Source organism: Chiloscyllium punctatum, chromosome 25 (assembly GCF_047496795.1).
Source record: "Chiloscyllium punctatum isolate Juve2018m chromosome 25, sChiPun1.3, whole genome shotgun sequence".
NCBI classification, from domain to species: Eukaryota; Metazoa; Chordata; class Chondrichthyes; order Orectolobiformes; family Hemiscylliidae; genus Chiloscyllium; species Chiloscyllium punctatum.
Window position 1 is genome coordinate 31771230 of NC_092763.1, and position 12743 is coordinate 31783972.

Genomic DNA, 12743 nt, shown 5'->3' on the forward strand with positions numbered 1-12743 from the left:
TTTACTTCATAATTCCTACAATGCATGAAAATGGAAATCAAGTGATCCTAACTTCCATTAGAGCCAAATCCACATTGCCAGACTTACACTAATGACCGCCCATTGATAAGGCTGCATCCTTCATAAGAACATTCACTTATTTTTACTCCTGCATTTTTTGTCGAGTGGTTAAAAAGGAAGTGTCAAAGGACAGAACAACGAACATATTCCAGCATATTCAGCTGTTTGACTTTCTTGAGAGACAGATACCTCATGCAATCATAAATGACTCTTGCACAATTGGTCCCTATGTTAAACTTTGGTTTGGCCTCAATACAACCCCATGAAGGATGCAAATTTCCCATTTATTCTCTGTTACATATCTTCTAATATCACAATTTTTAATGAAAAGCTGATTAATGGCTTATTAATGAGCCACTAGTTCTTGCTGTCACATTGCTAACAATAATTAGCCATTTAGGACTAAGACAAGAAGAATTCTCTTCAATTAAAGGGCTGCAGAACTTTGTAGCCTTTGGAAATTTTTATCCGAGAGAGCTGGGAATGCTCAGTTGTTGAATATATTCAAGACAAAGATCAATGGACTTTTAAATATTGATGGAATTAAGGCATGGGGAATGCAGGAAGGAAGAACAAAGTGAGAAGATATCCAGAACTGTGTAGACTTCAGAAGAGGCTTGAAGGGCTGAATGGCCTGCTTTCACTCCTTTTTTTATGTTCCCATATACTAACAGTGTGATCATTGTACAATCAAAACAAAAATAGATAATGACTCCTCATTCATCCCATCAGTATTCCAATCAGGGTTACTGTTTCCTCCAAAAGTCAGAGGGCCATTGTATGTGAGGAGACATACATTTTGGCACATGTAGTGACTGGTATTATATTTTGGACAAAAGCAGAGAACTGAGTATACATTTATAGTCTAATTTCTCCTGCTTCACTCTCCTATTAAGTGTAGGTACTAGTTCAGGTCTAGAATAACATTGAGGTAGGGCCTTTTCTCATGCACAGCAAATTTTAGTAACACTATGGGAAATCATTTATTATTTGGGAGTCTTTACAGGCAATGCAACAGAATCCAATCATTAAAAATGATGAGCATAGCACAAATAATGAGAACTTGGAAATTGCAAAAATAGTATCACATTAGATGAACAGAATTAGAAGATTAATTCTCACAGTATGATTGTCTGTGTTAAAGAAGCAAGAGGTATAAAATTAAAATAGCTTGTTGAGTGAATTTGTCTGACAACTAAGGAGAAATTAATTCTTTGAAAAATTAAGAACAGTAATCCATAGGACTTTTTTTGATCATGCTTGTAGTTTATATTATATTTTGCAGCAGGATTTTCTTCACTTAATGCAATATCGAAAATTTGAGCATACCATTTTATAATCAAAAAGCTTTACACAAAGGTTTTTCTGGCATGATGTGATAGAAAAAAATTACAAACCTTGGCTAAGTACACAAACAGTGCAGATAAAGTGTGAGGCATTGAGAAAGAATAATGTAGGAATGATACAAATTAGAAAGCAAAATACATATATAGTGTTTCTGCAAAGTGCTTTGTTACCCTAATGTAGGAATGATACAAATTAGAAAGCAAAATACATATATAGTGTTTCTGCAAAGTGCTTTGTTACCACAACAGAGTCCACTGTGGATTCTTTTGCTAATTTACAAAACTGCTAAATATTGAATCATATGCTGGATTTTAAGAATTTAATAAAGAGGCAATATGTCTATACGAGGAACCAAATGGGACAATAAGTAAACTTAATTGCCAAAAATCTAAAGGTTTAATAAGACCACTGGAACTATATACTAAACTAAAATTCCTCTGTCTCTTTAGCTCCTGCAGGAAAACTAAAAGCAAGAGGGAAATCAAAGACAGAACCTCACAACCTTTCAGTCAGCAATTCCATACTGTGTCTGCCCTCCTGTGGTTAGTGTTACTGTTACTTATAGTTCTTTGTATATTAAATGTGTTTCTTCCTCATTACTACAATGTCACCTGAAGGACTAGTGGAGGAAGAAAAAGAAATGTTCATTACTTAAGAGATAACTAACTAAGCTGTACTTGCTTTCAAGTCGGCCCAAGAGAATATGCTTCTATCTTGCAAAAAAAAGCAGTGTTTTCATTCCCCATAAATATCTCATTTAATGAGAGAGAAAAGAAATTAAAGTCTTCAGTTTCATGATTTGAAATTTGATTGAACGATTGCATTAAGATTCCCTACTCCCAGCAGGATCCTGAAGTGAACGTCAGAAGTGATCATAGCCTCTGCATCATTATTCTTTGCATGTAACTCTGAGGATGTCATTGCCCAAGCTACAAGACTTCCACTTATTGACTGAATTAATGAAAGGTATAACCTTCTGCCAAAGAACAGAGAAAAAAATGTTCTATCAATTATTAACAAAATAATAGAGAAATAATTGGGTTATAAAGTTTAACCAATATTACATATGTCAGATTTTCTTTTGATTGTGAACTATGATTCAGATTATAGCATCATGGAGTCATAGGGAAAAATGTCCCCAGGCCCTGAATGATGTGGAATATGGTCTTGATGTTGCGAGTGAAAGATCTTATATCCCAGCAAAATCCAAAACTTCACAATGAGATTCTCACTAGTGAGTGGACAGAGCCATATTATCAGGGATTATGCACATTATCACTACAATTATGACTTAATCTTGCCTTATTAATATGCAGCTTCCCATCCCACCACACACTGGTTAAAAAACTAAACATCAGGAATTCCCAGTGGAAGTCAGGGTGGGTACCTGGTAACTCCAGCTCATCACCTATTCCACCAGACCTCTACCTTGGACACCTGGCACCAACGTCTCAGAGCACACTGCATCGACAGTGAGCACACGAACCTATGTCCATGGACACTAGCATCAGACATATGCCAGTCTCTTCACATTATCATGGCACACTTCCAATTCACTAACAGAATGCTATTGACTGCCATGCTGAATTGTGGAGTGCATCAGCATGTCCCATTGGATACTGCACAGGGATACTCATCTGGATCATGGATGGATAAGGACTGCTTGCTTCCTCTATTAATGCTCATTCACTTTGCATCTACATCGGTGCTCAAGGCATCTCTGCCTTGCCTTGCATTTACTTGCCTTCTAGTGCACTTTTCCCTCTTCTGCACTTTAAAAGCTTACAGTACTTCTGTCTTGTCTTATAGTTTAGTACAGACACAAAACCAGGCAGCTTGTCACGGCTGTCAGCAGTTATCAGTTAAGCAGGTGAACTTGTTGCTGTTTGCTAGCGCTTTGTCAATCTCACACCTACAACATGTGACAGAAGCCTATGCAGCAAACTGACTGCAAGTGTGTCAACTAAATTGCCATGTCTCAAAGTTGAAAGGAATAGTCCTCATTCAAGTCAAGGGGAACTGTTGTCAGTCTGCAGTCAGTCAAGGGCAATGCCAGTAAGTCCACGAACAGTCAGAGCACAGTCAGAGATCGCTTGGGGTGGTTAGGATTGGGCATTGACCTGACTATAGTCTGGGAAATGGGCCACGGTCAGTTCTGGGTTTCAGTGGATTGAGTTAGGGGGACATTGTTTTGGTAGGAATGTAGGGAGAACCAACATTGGAGGCAGTAATCTGGGATACAGAGGGGATGAGGACAGGAAAGGAGGGAAATTCAACCTATAAGGTAAGAAATGCATGGAAGAACATGGGATACTACTGGGTGTTATAGATGGTCACTACTCCCAAAACCTTGAAAGGTGGAGTGTGCATCATGATGGTGGGCATTACCAAACAGTGCCAACAGAGTTCAGGGGGATAAAAATGAGAGATGTTTCCATAGTTTGAGGTGGTGAATGGGACCATGTGGGTTTCAGTAGAGATGGGAGTATTAAGTTCAATGTGTGGGACTCACAGTGGCCATTGTGACCTATATTGCCTTCAATGATCTTGTGCTTGCTGAACGTGACCAACGAATGCAAAGTAGCTGCAATCATGCCCTGTCTGAGTGGAATCGGTATCTATTTGCTGTCCAAAAATGCAGGTCCCCTGCAGGAGGCCCTTCATGGGATAATTGCATCAATCATGCACTTGTAGAGTGTAGGTTTAAATCATTTGTAATCATGTCATCCTGCATGTGTATTGTGTGTGGAATAAAATGTTGGTCACAAATGCAAGATATAGTTTGGTGTTTATATATACTTTAATATTAATTAATTTTGAGTTTTCAATTTTGATGTAGTGACATATGGATTTCCTGTTTGTCTGAAAGATTAACTTGTAAATAATTCTGTGTTCATGGTGATCTATTTTAAAACACAACGTTGGAGAGAAACTTGCTGAAGTGTAATGGGGATTTGTTTATATTGTATCTTGCGTCATTTCAAGAATTGCTTAAAACATTTCTTAAATGTTGTCAGCATTACTGCCTCTAACATTCTTTCAGGCGATGAATTCTATTTTCTTCCTCAAATCCCTTCTGAATTTTCAGCTTCTTACCTTAAAACTGTGTCTTCTGGTTATTGTCCCTCTACTAAGTGGAAAGGTTTCTTCATATCTACTCTATCTTTATACTTCATATTTTTTTGAATCTCAATTAGGGTTGGCCTTCTTTGTTCTCAGGAAAACACCCCTAACCTAGCTGCACCCTCTTCATAGATGAACTCCTCCTGCCCAGGTAACACTCTGATGACTCTTCTCTGCACACTCTCTCCTGCAATCATATCCTTTCTACAGTGTGACAACCACAACTGTACACAGTACTCCAGCTGTGGCCTAATTAATATTATATTCAGCACTGTCATAACCTCCTTGTTCTTGCACCCAATGCCTCAACTAATAAATGCAAGTATCCAATAAGACTTCCTAATCTTTCCTGCTGCCTATGGATATGCATTGCATTTTCTCTGCTTCCTAAGGTCCTTTCATTGTATATTCCTTTGCCTTGGTAGCTTTGCCAAAATCTCAGACTTTTTAGGATTAAATTCCATTTACCATTGTTCTGCCCATCTATATCATCCTATAGTCTAGGAGTTTCCTTCTTCTATTTACCACACCATCAATTTTTGTGTCACCTACAAACTTACCGATTATACCTCCTACTCTTATGGCTAGATCATTACTGATCTAGCAGCAAAAAACCCAACCTCAAATATGAACTATACACAGGCTTCCAATCACAAATGTAGACTTCAAACATCATTCACTTCATCCTGATGGTAAGCCAATTTTTGTTCTCATTTGCCATATTGTCCTGGATCCTATGGACTGTTACTTCCTTGAATGTCAAGCCCTTGTCAAAGACTTACTGAAGTCCATGTAGACTAAATAAACTGCACTATCCTCATGTATATACCTAGTCACCTCCTTGAAAAGTTTAATTAAATTTGTTAGTCTTGGTTTCCCGCTGACAAAGCTGTGCCAACTAGCCTTGATCAATCCTTGCTTCTCTATGTAAGGATTAATTCTATGCCTTAAACAGTTTCCTAATGGTTTTCTTTATACTGATGTTAGTCTCACTGGCCTATAATTTCCTGGTTTATCCTTACCTCCTTCCTCGAATCTTTAGCTATCCTCCACCCCTCTGGGACTGCTCCTGTGGTCAGAGAGGATTTAAAAATTAATGTCAGAGTCTCTGCAATTTGCCCCTTTGCCTCCCAAAACAGTTTGGGATACATGTCATCCTGGCCTGGGGACTTAACCACTTTTAAACCTGCTCAAACCGCTAATACCTCCCCTTTCTTAGTGTTAGTTTGTTCAAGTCTATCACATTCTCTCTCCCTAATTTTTTATCCCAACATTGTCCTTCTCTATAGTGAATGCAGATGAAAGTATTCATTTAAAACCTCACCTATGTCCTTCAGCTCCAAACACTACTTCTGATCCCTAATGGGCCCTACTTTTTCCTGGTTTTCTTTTTTTTGCCCCTAATATCCTTCTAAAATCCTTTTTGATTTTCCTTCATTTTGCCCCTGCTTTTGAGTGATTTCCACTCTACTAATGTAGACTTTTCAACAATCTGTTCACAGTCCATTCTATCCAGATCTTGTCTTGCCATATTAACATCAGTGTTGCCACAATTTGGAACCTTCACTTCAGGTCCATCTTTGTCCTTTTCTATAACTACCTTAAACTTGACTGAGTTATGGCTACTGTCACATCTATCACTTGCCTGGCTTCATTACCTAAACTTAGGTCCAATATTGCCACCCTCTTGTAGGTCTTACAATGTGCTGGCTTAAAAAGGTCTGTGGAAAATAATTTTAAAAGTTTACACCTATGAATTTTTTTTACACTCTGTCTATCCCAGGTAATACTGGAGAGATTGAAATCCCCTACTATTACTAGACCATAATTTTCACAGTTGTTTGAGATTTATCTTCACATCTGACCTTCTATCTCTCCCTGACTGTTTAGGGTCCATATTACATTCCCTGCAATGTGATTGCCCCCTTTTTTTGTTTTAGTGTGTTTTACACATGTTGCCTCATTAGAGTAATTTTCCATAATATCATCCCTCCTTATTGTAGTAATTAATTGCTCGATCAATATTTCGATACCACCTCTGCTTTTATAATCCCCCTATGTCGACTGAAGATTCTATGCGTTGGTCCTGTCCCTTTCTAGACCTGTCTGTCTCTCTCAAGCCATAGCAATGATATCTTATTCCCATTTGCTAATCCACCTTACTTGCAAGACTCCCCATATTAAGATAAATGCCATCCAATCTTGCCATGTTCCATTATGCTTTAATTTAACACTGCCTTCCAGAAAGACTTTGCTTGCTTTTTATACTTGCCTGTGCATCATCCCCTATTGATTATCAAACTGTATCCTATCACCCTGCCAAATTAGTTTAACCTCTGACAAAAGCGCTTGCAAAACACCCTCTACCTTATTCCTCTTTGCAAGGATGTTGGGCCCTTTCCAGTGGACCCAGCTCTTCAGCCATGCATTCACTTACTCTGTTGACTATTACTATACTCACATGGCACTGGGAGTAATTCAGAGATCACAACCTGCTTTTCAATCAGCTGTCTAGCTCCCTAAATTCATGTTGCAGGATATCATCCCTCTTTCTACCCATCTCACTACTATCTATGTGAACCGTGACCTCTGACTGTTTCCCTTCCACCTTCAGAATGCCTTGCAACTGTGGAATGACATCCCTGGCCCAATGAGCAATGCACCAGTCTGGAGTCACATCTGCAGCCTATATGTATTTCCCACTTTAGTGTCTCCTCCCACTACTTAATTTCCAATCTTTGTCCTCCCGCTTGTCCAGCTGGGCTGTGGCTGTACTTCCCAGAGGAACAAACACTGTCATAGATTTCCAACAGAGAGAAACTTTCCTGAATGGGAAGCACACTGGAGATTTCTTGACAACCTGCCTGTATCCCTTCTTCCTTAAGCTGCAGAGTGACCACATCTAAAACCATGTTATCCACTTAATGTCAGTGCCTGGGTGCATTGCTGTGTCTCTGGTCAATGCTCAAGCTCTGAAACCCAGCACTTAAGCCATTCTAACAGGTAGCACTTCCAGCAGATGTGGTTATCCAGACTGCCAAGGTAAGTATGATTGGCTAACGAATAGAAGACAGAGGTAGCACAAAGATGGTATTCTAAGGATGGTGACCTGTAACTAGTGGACTGCCACAGGGATGAATGTTGGATCCACAATTGTTTACTAAATACTTTAGTAACTTGGATGAGGAAGGTGAATATACTATTGCCAAATTTGCATTTTGGCAGGAAAAATGAAAGAACTGAACATTATTTAAACAGAAGACTGCAGAAAGCTGCAGTATAGAAGAGCTTATATAGTCTTTGTGCATGAATCACAAAAAGCTAGCATCCAAGGTCAGAGAGTAACAGGGAAGGTAAATGGAATGTTGGCCTTTACTTCAAACAGAATGGAGTATAAAACATGGAAGTCTTGCTAAAATTATGTGAAGCAGTAGATACCTGGAATACTGTGAGTAGCATGGAAGGAATCTTTACAGATAGAGTTTGAGTAGGTTCGGCCTGTACTTACTACAGATTCAATGCATAAGATTCTTAGAAGGCTTGACAGGGTAGATGTGGAGAGGTTGTATCCACTTGTGGGAGATGCAAGGACCTGAGGGCATAATCTCAAAATTAGGGGTTCCCTCTTTAACTCAGATATGATAAATGTTTTTATCTTAGAAGTTGTGAATCTGTAGAATTCTTTCCTGCAGAGAGCCGTCAAGGCAGAGTTGTTAACTGTGTTCAAGGCTGACAGACTTTTAATCAATAAGTGAATCAAGAATTATGGAGATAAGGCAGGAAAGTGGAGTTGAGGATTATCAAATCAACATTGATATCACTGAGTAGTAGGATAGAGTTGATAGACCAAATGGCCGACTTCCGCACCTACATTTTATGGTCTTATGGAGGCACTATGACTTTCTACATACTGCAGGCTGGGCAATGTACCAGACTGAGCTCCCCTGCCATATCTTTAGGGAAAGTACTCTTTAAGTCAAATAAAAATTATTTGAACTTTGGTTTTTAAAAAAGGCTAGAACTCTTACCTTTCCTTAATGCAACATTAAAGTGGAGAAAAATAACTTACCCAGGACCTAACAGTTCGCTGTCTGCTTTGTTTGAAGTCTGGTGGGATTCCCACTGGGTTTCACTACTGCTGTAACTGAGCACCATCTGGGCCTTGACTTCAGGCTTTTATCGAGAAACTCCATTGCCGTTATGTATCCCATGCTAGCTCTGTTCTGCCCTGGTCTTCCTGCTATTCAAACAGGTTCTTCTCTTTTCGATGCTGGTCCTCTGTCTCTTGCTATTGCATCTAAGATAAGGAACTATAAATGTGAAGAAAGACTTGGGACTGAATCTTCACATACGTTAGACGTGTCAATTTTATCAAGTTTCATGGAAAGCTTTTCCCTCTGAGGAACATTTATTGCTGTATCTTGCCAACCTCACCTGATTAGCTTTCTACCATGCCCCATGGCACTCCTCTCATTCAATGCTAGTCTGATTCTCCTACTTGTTGGACCTGTTGGACTATAACCTGGTGTTGTATAATTTTTAACTTTGTCCACGCCAGTCCAACACTGGTACCTCTAAATCACATCTCCCACTTGCAGTGGCCATAAGTTCTCACCACTCATCAAATAACCTGGGATGGACCAGCACCTTTAGCACCAGCACTATATTTAAAATGTCCATGGTGCACCCAGGCCTATTCGGTATTCCAAAGCTGCTTGACATGGTACATAATCTTTTCCCTGGACACAGCAGACAAGGAAAGATTAGTGCCCTCCTTGGAGGCCCTGGTTGTCAGAGTGATGCAGAGGAGGGGTGGCCTCTTCCCTCAGGACTGGCAGAGGAGGCAACGCTATTACACCAAAGTCACTACCAGTGACAGTGCAATCTTTACACTGTAGATAAATACATAACAATGCTGTTATATCAATTACCTTCTCCACTCTGCCAGGGTAAGTGCCAATATTCATACTCTTTGCTACCTCACACCCACTCTGACTCTGTTTCTGTATCCACTTCCCATTGTAGCTCATGCTCTACCACTCTCACTGTTGTATGCTGCATCTACCTTCACTTGCTCTTACCCAACTAACCTCCTACACTATTAACCCTGCATGCCTCCTACACTCTCTGTTCACTTGTGTGGGAGATTTCAGCAGCTTTCCCCCACTTGCACCAGTGCTAACAGCTGTGCCATACACTTTCATTTCATTTAATCAGTCCCTTTCTCTCATTCCAGAAGAAAACAGCCCATATTTGGACTGCAAGGGCCCAGAATGGGGAAAGGGTTACCAGCATTAGGCTCTCCAGTCCCTGTGAAGAGAGAATCCTGGCCCTCACAAGAGAAGATCAGGATTGTTAATGCAGGGATATTGAGGTATCCAATCAAGTACGTACCAATCTTCATTATATTAACCCCACTCTCAATGTCATGCTGAGGAGGGGACACTGGCTCCGAGAGAGGGCAAGGACACACGCAACATGGCTTGGCCCTTGAGAGAAAATTGCCACCAGGATCACCCATCAATGGTTCCAGTGTGGACTTGGTTCCCTCCACCCCAGCTGTGCCCTGGGCCTGTACTCAAACATAATAGGTGCAAAAGAGAAAAAAAACCTCTTGAAGACCAATTGGTTGCATGGGTGACATCTGACTGTACATAAAGTCTCACATTTGTTAATACATGCTGTCTATGCCTTGAGATTTGTTTGCTTGCGTATCTATCTAACCCCTACTGTAACTTTATAGCAAGGTGAGTCAGACATCCCATTCCATTGGTGATACATAACGAAGCAAGTTCTAATTTTAGAAGTTGCTACCTCACACGTACACAGGGTAAACACCACATTTCCAAGCAACTCGATTAACTAGCCACCATTTCCCCAGGCAGACCGACATTGCTATTGCTTCACTGATCTCATGGTCAAAGGCATTGGTCTTACATAAATGGTCAGCAATGTTTGGGGCAGAGTGGTGTGTATCACACAGTGAGGCAATGCAGAAAGACTGGCAGGGACTGGGAGGTCAAGTGTGCTGCTTCAGCATCTCAGAGTCTGTTTGTAATGTTGTTGCACTTCAAAGGCCCTCACACTGGTGGGTCCTGAAGCCCTCTCTGAAAGGTCAAACAACTTACCCCACTCACTGCAGGTGTAGTGATGGCATTTCCTTTGGCATTGCAAGGTTGCAAATTCCAGCACAATGATAACAAGAGATCCTCAGACATGATTTTCAGGCCCTACTTTTACATGTAGAGGAGATTCTGACTATCCAAATCTCCTTCCTGCTAACTCTTCCTTTTTGCACAAATCCAGGTCCACCTCAAGCCATCTATCGGAACTTATCCCACTCTTACCCCACAGTCCCTGGCAATAAGTTGACCGTGCCGGAAGTGGTCTTACACTGCCCAAGACTTTGAAGCCATGGTGCTCCATGGACAAGCTCCCTTCCTGAATGACCTCATTCCCATCCATATTTTACTGTGACCCTCCTTACAAATGCAGTTTCCCCCACTTTCATAATTTTTATACTCCTTGTAACTTCCATCCTCCAGCCCCAATCCTCATGAATATGTTTACCAGTCACCTCCCCAGAGACAGAGCTCACTTTACCCACACATCCTTCCCCCTTGTCACTATTGGATGGATCCACAGACTGAGTGGAAGTCTCAGTGAGGAGTGCCCATACCCCTAAATGATGCCAGTGCATTTCACCTACTGAGGTAGTGCTACCTCCTGGACTAGCTCCAATGGAGCCAGAGGGCTATGTGTGCCTACACAGGGACTGCAGAAGCATGGTCCCCCTGACCGCAAACACTCAGATCAGATATCTGACCATGGCAAATCCCCTGTACTGGTATTGAAGACTGTTCTTTGGATCAAACTTACCCCACATCTTAATTTTAAGCATGCGAATTGCTGCAAATTGCAGTATCTTTTTTAATCTGCAGTTTTTAGGAGATGATGGGTTAGAATTATAGTGCTCAGGAATGTTATAGAGCTAAATTAAGATCTATAGGGATAAGGGAGCCTTCAAACTGTAGGACTAGGGATGGCAAATTTTATTCATTGTCATGATCTCCATCAATGCAGGACATGGCAAATTGAAATTATGGAGCTCAGCAATGCAGGGGAATTAAATTAAGAGATAAAGGAGATGGATTTTGCTGAGATGCTAAAAACATATCTGTTTTAAAAGTCTGAAAGAGCTTAGCTTTCAAAGATTATCCAGAGACATTGTGTTCACACTTCAAGAGTTATTAAGTTGCTGCATTATTTTTCCTTCACTAAGGAGCAAAGAACAATTGATGGGTCTCATTGTGAAAATTATATATTGTTAATTGGTGTGCATTATGTAAATAAACAAGTTATGGTCCATTTGTCTCAATAAGAATGCTTTTTGTCTTCTTTCTGTAAAAGGAGGAGAATTAATCTGTTGCCATGTGCCATATTTTAATAGTCACTGTAAGTATTATGGTTCTTTATAATGGGTCTTTAGCCAGATTCCAACAGAAGACAGTACAGTCTGGATTATAGCTGAATTATGAGGACTGATTCTGAGTGTGGCTGGTGATACTGAATCAAATGAATATTTAACATCAATGCCTTCAAATGGCAATAATTTCAGATGGTATTTATTCCAAATAATGCCAACTTTTACAATGAAGTAATATTGTCTTGCATCTACTGTTAAATCAAATATCTCTGATGATCTATTACATCCTGAGATTTATTAATTTGAATGCATTCATCATCACCCACTCAGACTTGTTATTATGTCCCAGTTTTGCAAATTTGTCTTTGCATTTCGTCCTCTGGTCTCCTAATCATCCCAGCAGTGCTTCTCTGATCATTTTTTAGTTCAACATCTTAGACTCAAGTTTCTAAAACAACATTTGATACTCCAGATGCAGCTTGGAAAACCAACAGATTGATAACATCTTTAAAGCTACACTTTAGTCTTCTTTTTACGTGGACTAACATGTGATTAGTTTTCTTAACAGCAGCCAGGAAATGGATTGATGTCCTCAGAGATTTATGACTATTGGCTACCAGCCACGTTTTCTGGTTAGCATTTTCTGACTTATCTCATATTTTCTTAGTCCTTAATTACTAACTTTATAATTATTGGCATTAAACTGAATCTGCCAGTTGTAGATCCAAATCTGTAAAGTGATCCAAGCTTGTTTAATGTGTTTCCCCATTTCACTTTTGTAACCATC

The 12743-nt window shown here is 40.0% G+C and overlaps 2 protein-coding genes and 1 pseudogene across 6 annotated transcripts in view; 2 read left to right on the plus strand and 1 right to left on the minus strand.

Moving 5' to 3' along the window:
- Positions 1 to 3355, plus strand: part of LOC140495608 (E3 ubiquitin-protein ligase RLIM-like) — a 38855-nt pseudogene extending 35500 nt beyond the window's left edge.
- LOC140495802 (ADP-ribosylation factor-like protein 13B) overlaps positions 1 to 12743 on the minus strand; it is a 189163-nt gene that overhangs the window by 165759 nt on the left and 10661 nt on the right. The window lies entirely within an intron of this gene.
- drp2 (dystrophin related protein 2) overlaps positions 1 to 12743 on the plus strand; it is a 394171-nt gene that overhangs the window by 101406 nt on the left and 280022 nt on the right. For 3 of the 5 annotated variants that reach the window (XM_072594927.1, XM_072594931.1, XM_072594928.1), the window contains exon 2: positions 1857 to 1949. The exons of the other annotated variants lie outside the window; for them this stretch is intronic. The gene's annotated coding sequence lies outside the window, so the exon portion shown is untranslated. The remainder of the gene's footprint in view (positions 1 to 1856; positions 1950 to 12743) is intronic. 5 annotated transcript variants of the gene reach the window in all.